The sequence below is a fragment of the Equus asinus genome, chromosome 18 (assembly GCF_041296235.1).
Source record: "Equus asinus isolate D_3611 breed Donkey chromosome 18, EquAss-T2T_v2, whole genome shotgun sequence".
Classification (NCBI taxonomy): Eukaryota; Metazoa; Chordata; class Mammalia; order Perissodactyla; family Equidae; genus Equus; species Equus asinus.
Genome location: NC_091807.1, coordinates 890,667 through 905,498, shown reverse-complemented (window position 1 = coordinate 905,498; position 14,832 = coordinate 890,667).

Genomic DNA, 14,832 nt, shown 5'->3' with positions numbered 1-14,832 from the left:
AAAGTAGTTTGCAGTGTTCCTTTGTTGTCTTTCTAATGGCTACGAGTTCTGGAATAACATCACTTCTTTCATTACTAATATTTATGTGTTATGTCTTCATTATTTTCATTTTTATTAGTTTTTTTAGAAGTTTATCATGTTTATTGGTTTTTTGGGAAGAATTATCTTTTTGTTTCACTGATTTTCTCTACTGTTTTCCTGTTTCGATTTTCATTGTTATCTGCTCTTATCTTTATAATTTCTTTCCTTCTATTGGCTTTGGGGTATTTTTCTTTCTCTTCTTTTGCTACTTTCTACAGATAGGAACTTAAGTTATTGATTAGAAACCTTTCCTCCTTTTTAAAATAGCATACAGTAGTATAAATTTTTTCTTATCTCTGCTTTAGGCACATCTCATTAATATTGATATGTTTAATTTTAATTTTCATTCAGTTCTATGTATATTTTATTTCCTATGAGACTTACTCTTTTAACTATGGATTATGCAAAATTTTGTTAATTTTCAAATGTTTATAGATTTTCCAGTTGTCTTTCTGTCGTCAATTTCTAGTTTGGTTCTATAAATGATTAAAGAACATATGCTGCATAATTGCTATTCTTTTAAACTTGTTGATGTTTCTTTTGTGATTTAAAGTAGGCTCTATTTTACTAAATGCTCCACGGACACTTGAAAAGAAGGTACATTATTCTGTAATCAGGTGGAGTATCTTTCATCAGTGTCTGTTAGTTCTTGTTGGTTGACAGTGTTTTTCACTATTCTATCTCACTGCTCACTTTTTGTCTATTACTTCTATATACTGCCAAGGGTGGAGTTTTGAAGTCCTCAACTATACTTGTGAATTTGCCTATTTCTTCATGCAACTCTATCCGTTTATGTTTAGGGAAGCTCTGTTGTTTGGTGTATGCACATTTAAGATCACTGTGTCTTTTTGGTAGGTTGATCCTTTCATTATTATGAAATACCTTTCTTTGCCCCTACTAATTTTCTTTGCTCTGAAGTGTCCTTTATTTGATATAAATGTAGATATTCCTGCTTTTTAAAAATAATATTTGCATAATATATTTTCTTCCATCATTGTATTTTTAACATACCTGTGTCATTATTTTTGAAGTGAGTTTTTTGTGGACTCCTGTATTAGTTGGGTCTTGATTTTGTATCCACTTTGCAAATCTCCGTCTTTTTTTTTTTCCCTTCTTCTTCTCCCCAAAGCCCCCCAGTACATAGTTGTAGATTCTAGTTGTGAGTGCCTCTGGTTGTGCTATGTGGGATGCCACCTCAGCATGGCCTGACAAGCAGTGCCATGTCCATGCCTGGGATCCAAACCTGCGAAACCCCAGGTCCTGCAGTGGAGCGCGAGAACTTAACCACTTGGCCATGGGGCAGTCCCCAAGTCTGTCTTTTAAGTGGTGTATTTAGATGATTTATTTGTAAAGTAATTATATAGTTGCTTAAGGCTATCAATTTGCTATTTGTTTTCTGTGTTTTCCCTGTTTCTCATTCTACCCTTTCACTTTTCTTGCCATCCTGTAACTTCACATTTTTTTTAGAATTACCTTTTGGTTTATTTTTAATGTTTTTGAGTATAACACACTTTATAATTTTCTTAGTAGTTGCTCAAGGAATTATAATAAACATTTGTAATTCTGAACTTCATTTAAACTCTGACACTGTTTAAGTAAACAAATGAGTCTGTTTTTTACCTGTACTAAATGAGACTTGGTCTAGATAGTTCTATCAGTTCTTTCTTTTCTAACATTTGGTAATATGCGATAAATATTCAGTATGATAAACTTACTATTATTTTAAAATTATCATGCTATAGATGGAAAAAATGAAACTTACAGCCTTGTTACACATATTGATCTTTAAATGGGAAAAAATGCATATATATGTATGTATATCAAATAAAATAATTTTTGAAATGGTGAGATTTTTCTATAGAAATTAACATTAAAGAAGATTTATTACCCATGCTACTGAGCAGAGTTTTTTTGAACTGGTCTGTCCAGAGTTTAAGGAGTTAATTGAAAACAGTTCAGGACTCTCTTAGTTGGTTGCAAGAATTCTGGATTATTTGGCATGTGGGAGGAGTTCTGCTCATTCATTCTTCTCTTTCCAAAAAAAGCATCTTCATTTGTATTTTTATACATTTACATATTAATAAGACATTAGTGGCTGCAGATATGTGAAAACCAGTGTTGTAATGTAAGTCCCCATCTGTGGTTTGTTGATTTGGTCATAGATCACTGAACAACTGAGGCAATAGAAACAAAAGCATGAAGTTAGCTGTTATCTATCAGAACTAAATAAGCCAAAAACTCCTTGCATTTATGCAATAGCAACACATAATGTGTTTTCTGTTTGTTTGCTTGCTTTGGGATACCCACACTGTGTCAGGCGTGGTTCTAGGCATTGGATACGTTGGTGGAATGGAGAGGGAAGCATGCAGAGACATGGATGTTGAAGCAGCTGCCGAAGCCTGAAAGAGTCTCGTCCCATTTGACTCCTGCAAGAGACCACACACTCAGAGGATCTTCTCTTCCCGACTCCATACTTCGCTACAGGAACCTGCATTCGTCGAGTGAACTGCAGTTTTCTTAGTTCTTTACATTCTGAAACAGCCTATGGGGCACCCTTAGCCATCACCTTTCTGAAGGCTTGGCCAAAACAGTTTTTATTTGTCTACCCCTAGGTGTTTTGAACACTAAAGGGCTTTTAAAAAGTAACTATTTTGAATGGATAGGTAAACAAACATGAATGTCATCAGCATTCTAAGTCACTGTGAATACTTCCGGTTAAAACGCATTGTGGTGGAAAATTATCAGGATTTAGAGTCAAACAAAACTGAGTTCAAGACTCTCAACTGTTTTTATTAGTTGAACTCAGTGCCGGCTGAATTTTAGAGACTCAGTTTCTCCACCATGTAAATAAAAATTATTACATCAACCTAATGGAGCTGCAAAGATAAACTGGAATGCTGTAAGTCAAGTGTTTCATCAGGTTACATACTTGAGTGGTCCTTTTCCTTCCCCATATACTACCTCGATCCAAGTGAAAAACTTGGTTTTAGGATTTATGTTCATCAAAATTTAACTCTAAAGGAAGTGAGCTCAAAAGGTAAATTTTGTGAAGCCATTTGGGAGCCATTGTTAGACACTTGGCCAACCCTGATCATAATTTTTTACATTAAAACTGATCAATAATTGTTTTCATAACACAGAACAAGCCTTCTCCTATTTCTCATTGTTAATAAAATGACTTTGTTTTTGACATTTGAAGTATGTAATAAATTTACGTGAGGTAGAAAGCTTCCTTCAGTGAAATAGAATATTTTGACTTTCTGTGGAAGCAATTTTTCAGTACCAACTTAAATAATACCAAACTCAATTTCTATTTCCTGCTTTTAGATTCTAGGCCATATATTCCTGGTTTACAGTGGACTACATATATAGGGCTGGAAACGTTGTTTCAAATGTGCAGATATTAAGTGTGGTAAATGGCTACTCCGTGAGCATAGTTTCCTGCTATGTGGGATATGTAAATTATTAGATTTAGTCTGAAATGATTGAAAACGTTTCCAACATCTTTTAACAATTAAAAAAAAAGTGAGGCTTTGAGATCTGATTCATTCAGCAAATTTGTATTCTGATTAAAAGAACTATTTGATCCTACACAGTCAGTGCATGGAGAAAAGTTGGCTCGCTATTTGATTCAATGTGGTTGTTAGAGAAGAAAATATGCCTCTTATGCAGGGTTTTAGCCTTGTATAGCCTTGTGATTGCATTTGTTTACTCATGGTGGAACTCTCTTTATTAAATTGTGGGCAAGAGGCATTTTTATTGGTTTTCCTAACAGTAACTACTTATTTCAGGAAGCGTTAGATAAAAATGCTTGACACAGACCTCTGCAGTTGATCCTGTAACAGAACTAGCGCACATTGACCTGATAGCTAGACATGTGCAGGAGACAGGAATTTCCTAAAGGGCTGGATGCAATTTCTTCTTTCAGTTCTAAAACCAATTTTAGCAATTTTTTTCTATCCTTAGTAAAGACAAGGGCATATATATCAAAAGATGAGGTTTGATATAGTCTCCTCTTCACTTTTTTATAGTCATATAGTCTTACATGACTATAAAACTCTACTTTAAAATGCAAAGCTGGATCCTAGTTGCTCAGTTGAGTCATTGTTAGTTGGTCTGCTCTTATTGGCTGCTGTACTATCAACACTTATATCAGCACGGTGCTGATCTCGTATTGTTTCCTCTTCTCCACTGCTGACTCTGTATTCCTCCTGTTCTTGGCCAGTCGAGCCATCCATCTTGTGTACTAGACCATATGGAGCATGGTTTTGTATGAACTCTCATGATTGAGGACATCTGTCTCAGCCCCTACATTAGCCTTCAGTGGATCTTTGCATCATTCGTTGATACAGCTAACAGCATGTTTTTTATCATGAAGTTGGCCATTCTTTACTGGGGACTCCACTGTTTTCATTCCTAAAAAACACATGGAAGAGTCTACATTTTATCTTTCTCTCTTTCTTTTTTCTTCTTTCTTGCTTCTCTTCCTCTCTCCTTCCTGTTATCATAAGTAATATGATTCACGTTCAACTTTCTTAGATTTTTCTGAGAAATATTCTTAATGAATCCATCCAAAATTTCCATATGCCCTATAAGTTAACAACCCTAAGTGTTGATAGTTTTGAAATTCTACTATTTCTTCTTTTAGAGATGTTCATCATAATTTATTCACAAGTGTATGCGATAAGTATTTGATTAAAATCAATTTTAACCACTTTTAAATGGATATAGTAGCACTAAATAGATATGAAGTACAATGATATGTCACTGAAACTTCACAAGCACTAGGAAACAGATATGAAATATGCAAAATTTAAAATCAATTACATATATATTGTTGATTTTTACTTTATAATATGAAACAGATCCCCTTTTTTTTTATATAGGATCTCTCTGTATTATTACTTTTTTTTAATTTTTTAATTTTATTTTTTTTTATTAATGTTATGATAGATTACAACCTTGTGAGATTTCAGTTGTACATTTTTGTTAGTCATGTTGTGGGTACACCACTTCCCCCTCTGTGCCCTCCCCCCACACCCCCTTTTCCCTGGTAAACACCGATCAGATCTCCTTATCAATATACTAAATTCCACCTATGAGTGGAGTCATACTGAGTTCGTCTTTCTCTGACTGGCTTATTTCGCTTAACATAATACCCTCGAGGTCCATCCACGTTGTTGTGAATGGGCCAATTTTGTCTTTTTTTATGGCTGAGTAGTATTCCATTGTGTATATATACCACATCTTCTTTATCCAATCATCAGTTTCTGGGCATGTAGGCTGGTTCCACGTCTTGGCTATTGTAAATAATGCTGCGATGAACATAGGGGTGCAACGGACTCTTGAGATTTCTGATATCAGGTTCTTAGGATAGATACCCAGTAATGGGATGGCTGGGTCATAGGGTATTTCTATTTTTAACTTTTTGAGAAATCTCCATACTGTTTTCCATAGTGGCTGTACCAGTTTGCATTCCCACCAACAGTGTATGAGGGTTCCTTTTTCTCCACAACCTCTCCAACATTTGTCACTCTTGGTTTTGGATGTTTTTGCCAATCTAACGGGTGTAAGGTGATATCTTAGTGTAGTTTTGATTTGCATTTCCCTGATGATTAGCGATGCTGAACATCTTTTCATGTGTCTATTGGCCATATTCATATCTTCTTTTGAGAAATGTCTGTTCATGTCCTCTGCCCATTTTTTTATCGGGTTGTTTGTTTTTTTGTTGTTAAGTCGTGTGAGTTCTTTGTATATTATGGAGATTAACCCTTTGTCGGATAAGAGGCTTGTGAATATTTTTTCCCAATTAGTGAGCTGTTTTTTTGTTTCAATCCTGTTTTCCCTTGCCTTGAAGAAGCTCTTTAGTCTGATGAAGTCCCATTTGTTTATTCTTTCTATTGTTTCCCTCAACTGAGGAGTTACAGTGTCCGAAAAGATTCTATTGAAACTGATGTCAAAGAGTGTACTGCCTATATTCTCTTCCAAAAGACTTATTGTCTCAGGCCTAATCTTTAGGTCTTTGATCCATTTTGAGTTTATTTTGGTGTGTGGTGAAAAAGAATGGTCAATTTTCAATCTTTTGCATGTGGCTGTCCAGTTTTCCCAGCACCATTTGTTGAAGAGACTTTCTTTTCTCCATTGTAGGCCCTCTGCTACTTTGTCGAAGATTAGCTGTCCATAGATGTGTGGTTTTATCTCTGGGCTTTCAATTCTGTTCCGTTGTTCTGTGGTCCTGTTTTTGTACCAGTACCATGCTGTTTTGATCACTGTAGCTTTGTAGTATGGTTTGAAATCAGGGATTGTGATTCCGCCGGCTTTGTTTTTCTTGCTCAGGATTGCTTTAGCAATTCGCGGTCTTTTGTTGCCCCATATGAATTTTAGGATTGTTTGTTCAATATCTGTGAAGAATGTTCTTGGGATTCTGAGTGGGATAGCATTGAATCTGTATATTGCTTTAGGTAGTATGGACATTTTAACTATGTTTATTCTTCAAATCCATGTTCAAGGAATGTCTTTCCATCTCTTTATGTCATCGTCAATTTCTTTCAAGAAAGTCTTGTAGTTTTCATTGTATAGATCCTTCACTTTCTTGGTTAAGTTTATCCCAAGGTATTTTATTCTTTTCGTTGTGATTGTGAATGGGATTGAGTTCTTGAGTTCTTTTTCTGTTAGTTCATTGTTAATGTATAGAAATGCTACTGATTTATGCACATTAATTTTATACCCTGCTACCTTGCTGTAGTTGTTGATTATTTCTAATAGTTTTTCTGTGGATTCTTTGGGGTTTTCTATATATAAGATCATGTCGTCTGCAAACAACAAGAGTTTTACTTCTTCATTACCTATTTGGATTCCTTTTATTTCTTTTTCCTGCCGAATTGCTCTGGCCAGCACCTCCAGTACTATGTTGGATAGGAGTGGTGAAAGTGGGCACCCTTGTCTTGTTCCTGTCCTCAGAGGGATGGCTTTCAGCTTTTGTCCATTGAGTATGATGTTGGCTGTGGGTCTATCATATATGGCCTTTATTATGTTGAGGTACTTTCCTTCTATACCCATTTTACTGAGGGTTTTTATCATAAATGGTGTTGGATCTTGTCGAATGCTTTCTCTGCATCTATTGAGATGATCATGTGGTTTTTGTTTTTCATTTTGTTGATGTAGTGTATCATCTTGATTGACTTGCGGATGTTGAACCATCCCTGTGTCCCTAGTATAAATCCCACTTGATCATGGTGTATAATCTTTTTGATGTATTGCTGTAATCAGTTTGCCAAAATTTTGTTGAGGATTTTTGCATCTATGTTCATCAGTGATATCGGCCTGTAGTTCTCCTTCTTTGTGCTGTCCTTGTCAGGTTTGGGGATCAGGGTGATGTTGGCTTCATAGAATGTGTTAGGGAGTTCTCCATCTTTCTCAATTTTCTGGAACAGTTTGAGGAGAATAGGTATTAAGTCTTCTTTGAATGTTTGGTAGAATTCTCCAGAGAAGCCGTCTGGTCCTGGACTCTTATTTTTGGGGAGGTTTTTGATTACCGTTTCTATTTCCTTACTTGTGATTGGCCTATTCAGATTCTCCATTTCTTCCTGATTCAGTTTGGGGAGATTGTAGGAGTCTAGGAATTTGTCCATTTCTTCCAGGTTGTTCAATTTGTTGGCATATAGTTTTTCATAGTATTCTCTTATGATCTCTTGTATTTCATTGGTATCTGTTGTGATTTCTCCTCTGTCATTCCTAATTTTATTAATTTGCGATTTCTCTCTTCTTTTCTTGGTGAGTCTGGGTAGGGGTTTGTCAATTTTGTTAATTCTTTCGAAGAACCAACTCTTTGTTTCATTGATCCTTTCTATTGTCTTTTTTGTTTCAATATCGTTTATTTCTGCTCTTATTTTTATTATTTCCCTCCTTCTACTGACTCTGGGCTTTGTTTGTTCTTCTTTTTCTAGAGCTGTTAGGTGTCGTTTGAGGTTGCTTATGTGAGCTTTTTCTTGTTTAGCGAGGTGGGCCTGTATTGCGATGAATTTCCCTCTTAGGATTGCTTTTGCTGCATCCCAAATGTTTTGGTATGTCATGTTCTCATTTTCATTAGTCTCCAGATAAAATTTGATTTCTTCTTTAATTTCTTCAATGATCCATTGCTTGTTGAGAAGCGTGTTGTTTAGTCTCCACATTTTTGCACCTTTCTCTGCTTTTTTCTTGTAGTTGATTTCTAGTTTAATAGCATTATGATCAGAAAAGATGCTTGATATTATTTCAACTCTCTTGTATTTATTGATGTTTGCTTTGGTTCCCAAAATATGGTCAATCCTTGAGAATGTTCCATGTGCACTTGAGAAGAATGTGTATCCTGCTGTTTTTGGATGAAGTGTTCTATATATATCTATTAAGTCCATCTGGTCTAATTTTTCATTTAATTCTATTATTTCCTTGTTGATTTTCTGTCTGGATGTTCTGTCCATTGGTGTTAATGGTGTGTTGAGGTCCCCTACTATTATTGTATTGTTGTTGATGTCTTCTTTTAGTTCTGTTAAGAGTTGCTTTACAAATTTTGGTGCTCCTGTGTTGGGTGCATATATATTTATAAGTGTTATATCTTCTTGGTGGAGAGTCCCTTTTATCATTATATACTGTCCCTCTTTATCTTTCTTTATCTGTTTTGCTTTGAAATCTACCTTGTCTGATATTAGTATAGCGACACCTGCTTTCTTTTGTTCATTATTAGCTTGGAGTATTGTTCTCCATCCCTTCACTCTGAGTCTGTGTTTGTCTTTGGGGCTGAGGTGTGTTTCCTGGAGGCAGCATATTGTTGGATCTTGTTCTTTGATCCATCCTGCCATTCTGTGTCTTTTGATTGGGGAGTTCAATCCATTTACATTTAGAGTGATTATTGAGATGTGGGGGCCTACCACTACCATTTTGTGTCTTGTTTTCTACTTTTCTTCAGTTTCCTTTGTTTCTCGTCCCATGGTTTAATCTGTTCTGATGTAGAGCTGCTACTCTCTGTTGTTGTCCTTCTACTTATCTCCTCTGCTCTTGGTTTTGTAGCCCCTTTCCTTTTTTGGATTTTTCAGGAATGAGGGTTTTCCTGAGGATTTCCTGAAGAGAAGGTTTTGTGGCAATGAACTCCCTTAATTTTTGTCTATCTGCGAAAGTTTTTATTTCTCCATCGTATTTGAAGGATATTTTCGCTGGGTAGAGAATTCTCGGCTGTAGATTTTTGTCCTTCAGATTTTTGAATATATCATCCCACTCTCTTCTAGCCTGTAAAGTTTCTGCTGAGAAATCTGCTGATAGCCTGATGGGGGTTCCTTTGTAGGTTAGTTTCTTTTGCCTGGCTGTCCTTAGTATTTTCTCCTTGTCGTTGACTTTTGCTAGCTTCACTACTATATGGCGTGGAGTTGGTCTTCTTGCATTGATAAAGTTTGGAGATCTATTGGCTTCTGTCACCTGAAGATCCATCTCCCTCACCAGATTTGGGAAGTTCTCAGCCATTATTTCTTTGAATAGGTTTTCTGCCCCTTTCTCCTTCTCTTCTCCCTCTGGTATACCTATAATCCTTACGTTGCATCTCCTAATTGTGTCTGATAATTCTCGGAGAGTTTCTTCATTTCTTTTTAGTCTTGCTTCTCTCTCCTCCTCTGCCTGCAGCAATTCTATATTGCCATCTTCCAAATTGCTAATTCTTTCCTCCATGTTATCGGCCCTACTGTTCAGAGCATCTAGATTTTTCTTAATCTCCTCTATTGTGTTCTTCATTTCCAATATTTCTGTTTGGTTCTTCTTTATCGTATCAAACTCTTTTGTGACATAGCTCCTGAACTCGTTGAGTTGTCGGTCAGAATTCTCTCTTAACTCATTGAGAATCTTAATGATGGCTGTTTTGAAGTCATCATTTAGGTTATATATCTCATTTTCTTTGGGATTGTTTTCTGTGTATTTGTGACTTTCTGTTCTGGAGATTTAATGTATTTTTTCATATTGCTTGATGTTGTTGATTTGTGCCTCTACATGGAGATAGAGTTTAGTTGCTCCTTTCACTTGTTTCTGCTGCTGCGGTGGGGGAGCAGCTGTTTATACTGCACCAACCAGGAACCCTGTCTGCAGTTGCTAACTGGGCCTGGGCCCCTCCTCGTAGCCACAGTGGCCCTTTGGATTCCCTCCTCTGCTGTGGGGGCCATCACAGGGGGGCTTCAGGCTGCTGGTGCCTACTGTTGCAGCCCACCTAGATGTGCTCTCTCCTTGGGGTCTGCAATGGTGTTATGGGCTTTTCCAGCGGCCAGGGGTGGGATCACTTATATTTGTCGCTCCGTTGCTGTCGGTACCCACAAATTCTCACTTGTCCTCTATGGGTTGCAGGAGAGCTATTGGCATCTTCTACAGTCTGTGGTTAGTTCACCTAGCTATGCTGCTTTTGCCCTGGGGTCTTCCAGCCTTGTGGCTGGTGGCTGGGTGCCTTCTACTGGTGCTGTGCAGAGGCTTTCCCTAAGGCTGCTGTGAGCCTGTAGGGTTTCCCCCTAGGCTACAAAGCTGGGTCTCTGGAACTCCCCCCAGCCCCAGTCCTCTCTGAGATCTCCGGCTATCCCTAGACCCATGAGGCGGGCAACGGCAGCTGGGGGTCGCCCCGCCCTCTGGGATTCTCTCCGGGCCTCTCCCGGAGCCGTGAATGCTCGGCATGGCCCCTCTGCTAATGGCAGACAGAGAGTTTTGTCTGCTGCCCGGGCGGAACTCTGGCGCTTCCCGTCCAGGTCGCAGAGCCGGCCTTTGAAAGTTCCCCCAGCCCCGGTTCTCTCTGAGATCTCCGGCAATCCGTAGTCCCATGGGGCGGGCAACGGCAGCTGGGGGTCGCCCCGCCTTCTGGGATTCTCTCCGGGCCTCTCCCGGAGCCGTGAATGCTCGGCGTGGCCCCTCTGCTAATGGCAGACAGAGAGTTTTGTCTGCTGCCCGGGCGGAACTCTGGCGCTTCCCGTCCAGGTCGCAGAGCCGGCCTTTGAAAGTTCCCCCAGCCCCAGTCCTCTCCGAGATCTCCGGCAATCCCTAGTCCCACGGGGCGGGCAACGGCAGCTGGGAGACCTCCGTACCCTCAGCGACTCTCTCTGGGACCCTCCGGGCGCCGCGAACACCCGGCGGGGACTCCCCGCCAATGGCGGGGAGAGACTCTCCCTGCGGGCTCAGGTGTGCAACTCCAAAGTTTCCCTCTGCGTTTAGGAGTAATTGCAGGGGGTTTAGGTAGGGTTCTGGTCACCTGTTTCCACCGTTGCTCCTCTGTTGTGTGCTCGCTCCTGCCCTAGATGTGTGTAGATCCTCTGGGGGCGTCCGTTGGAAGAAAGCCGCTTGCGGGTACTAGGCTGCTCGGTTGGGGTCGGAGAGTTTTCACCTATTTCCACATCCTCCCGGAGGAAAGTCCGTCCACCTTCTGATGTATAGTCGCGTGGGTCTCTCAGACGTCCTGAGATGCTGTCTGGATATCCTTTGTCAAGGGATAAGTGTCCAAATAATTGTAGACTCGAAGGGGGAGAGACAAAGAGGACTACTCATGGCGCCATCTTGGATCTTCTCCAGATCCCCTTTCTTTTTTGATGCAAAGATAAACTTTATTGAAAAGTCCCTGAATAAAGAAAAAGTCTAAGTTAATGTAAATTACATTGCAGACTTTAGTGTTAGCATTTTTTGCCTCATGGGTAAATTGTTACTAGTCTCAGTTATTACTAGATGTGGTGTTCAACCATGTTTCCAAATAATTCCATATTATCACAATGAATATATACAGACAGTCTCAGTGAAAGCATATTGACTAGTGCATTGGAAATACTGACATTATTTACTCTTCCTAGTGCTTAGATTTACTCTTCATAATGCACAATATGTGTTTGTTCAACACAAAAATTACTGAATATCTACAGATGTTCAGGTACTGTATGTGATACACTAAAGATACAGAGATGAACAAGATTTATCCCCCTCTGGTGGAGGAGCTTACTTGTCATTGGTACTGAGAGTTTGAGAGGAAGCTGTGGAAACAATAATGATAGACATTGTTTTCAAAGGTGGAGTTTCTTAAACAGAGTGCAGGCAAAAATTGGTGTATTTAAATCAGTGATGTGAAGATAACGATATTCTCCAAATGCAAACATAATTATGGATTATAACTTGTTTTTATAGCTCATTGCTGAGATACAATTTACCTACAGTAAAACTCACCCATTTTAAGTGCACAACTTTGATGATTTTTAGTAAATTTTTGCAATCATGCTCCCATCACCACTATCCAGTTTGAAAGCACTTCCCTCCGCTCAGAAAGTTCCCTGTGCCCTTCTGCAGTTCTGCACTCACAGCCCAGCCCAGCCCCAGGGGAACATTGATCTGCTTTCTATTGCTGTAGATTTTCCTTTTCTAAACATTCCATAAAAATGCAGTCACATAATGTAGTCTATAACATATTTAGTTTTGTTATAAGTTTTTTCTGGTTTCTCAGCTTTCTTTTAACTATGAAAACTATATTTCAGGTGGTATTTTGAAAAGTAGAAGATGCCTTTTGACTAAGAACTTTTAGGGTGCCAACCCTAACTCCCGTAGCCCACTCAAGAAAGCTGTCGTCTATCTTCAGAGAAGAAACAAATGGAGGTGTAGGTATGAGGGGCATTTTGACTTTCCGTTCTAAAACCTTGGATGTCTTGTTTTCCCTACACGATGCAAAAACGATGTCATACCATGTGTTTGCCAGTATTGAAGTTCTCAATTTTCTTTTTTTGAGGAAGATTAGCCCTGAGCTAAAATTCATGCCCATCTTCCTCTACTTTATATGTGGGACACATGCCACACTATGGCTTGACAAGCGGTGTGTAGGTCCGCACCCAGGATTCGAACCTGTGAACCCCAAGCCACTGAAGCAGAACGTGTAAACTTAACCACTGTGCCCCCTGGTGGGCCCCTTGAAGTTCTCAAATTTTAAAGAATGGATCTTTATGAATTTTTATTTTAAGTCTTCTGATACAAGGGAGAGAGACTAATATTTTATTGACTGCTTTGTGTGAGACAACATTCCATGAAAAAATATTTCTTTTAATCCTTTACCATAATTATGATGTGGATATTATTTTCTTTATTTTATAGATGTGAAAACTGGGTCTTATTAAAGCTCAGATATTTGCCTAATGACACAGCTAGTAAGTGACAACTGAGATTTAAAAGCAGATCTGTCTAATTCCAAATCCACTGCTTTAGTGTCTCAGAAAAGTGAAATACTTTAATATTATAAACTCGTTGTTGGTGGTGGATATTCTTTCTGTTGTTGTTTAATGGTTACCCTAAGATCTAAAACAATGCTCAGTCTGCAGTGGAGTTTCAATTGTTTGTAATCAGCTATCAATCATTTCAACAGTTATTAAATATTAAACACTCATGTACCAAACACAAGGCTAGTTGCCTGGGATTAAAAAAAAAAAGAAATAGAATAAGCTCTCACGTAGTTTTACTTGTTCTTAAAACTCTGTTCTCATGATGTATCACAAATCACAGGAAATTTCTACTTTAAATTTTTTTTTTTTGAAGTGTTTGCTTGTGGTTTTTATTTTTACACATACCATATTTTTTTTTTTATTAATGTTATGATGGATTACAAGCTTGTGAAATTTCAGTTGTACATTTTTGTTAGTCATGTTGTGGGTACACCACTTCCCCCTCCGTGCCCTCCCCCCACCTCCCCTTTTCCCTGGTAACCACCGATCAGATCTCCTTCTCAATATACTAATTTCCACCTATGAGTGGAGTCATATAGAGTTCGTCTTTCTCTGACTGACTTATTTCGCTTAACATAATGCCCTCGAGGTCCATCCACATTGTTGTGAATGGGCCAATTTCGTCTTTTTTATGGCTGAGTAGTATTCCATTGTGTATATATACCACATCTTCTTTATCCAATCATCAGTTTCTGGGCATGTAGGCTGGTTCCACATCTTGGCTATTGTAAATAATGCTGCGATGAACATAGGGGTGCAACGGACTCTTGAGATATCTGATATCAGGTTCTTAGGATAGATACCCAGTAATGGGATGGCTGGGTCATAGGGTATTTCTATTTTTAACTTTTTGAGAAATCTCCATACTCTTTTCCATAGTGGCTGTACCAGTTTGCATTCCCACCAACAGTGTATGAGGGTTCCTCTTTCTCCACAACCTCTCCAACATTTGTCGTTCTTGGTTTTGGATGTTTTTGCCAATCTAACGGGGGTAAGGTGATATCTTAGTGTAGTTTTGATTTGCATTTCCCTGATGATTAGCGATGCTGAACATCTTTTCATGTGTCTATTGGCCATATTCATATCTTCTTTTGAGAAATGTCTGTTCATGTCCTCTGCCCATTTTTTGATCGGGTTGTTTGTTTTTTTGTTGTTAAGCAGTGTGAGTTCTTTGTATATTATGGAGATTAACCCTTTGTCGGATAAGTGGCTTGTAAATATTTTTTCCCAATTAGTGAGCTGTTTTTTTGTTTGAATCCTGTTTTCCCTTGCCTTGAAGAAGCTCTTTAGTCTGATGAAGTCCCATTTGTTTATTCTTTCTATTGTTTCCCTCAACTGAGGAGTTATAGTGTCCGAAAAGATTCTTTTGAAACTGATGTCAAAGAGTGTACTGCCTATATTCTCTTCCAAAAGACTTATTGTCTCAGGCCTAATCTTTAGGTCTTAGATCCATTTTGAGTTTATTTTGGTGTGTGGTGAAAAAGAATGGTCGATTTTCAATCTTTTGCATGTGGCT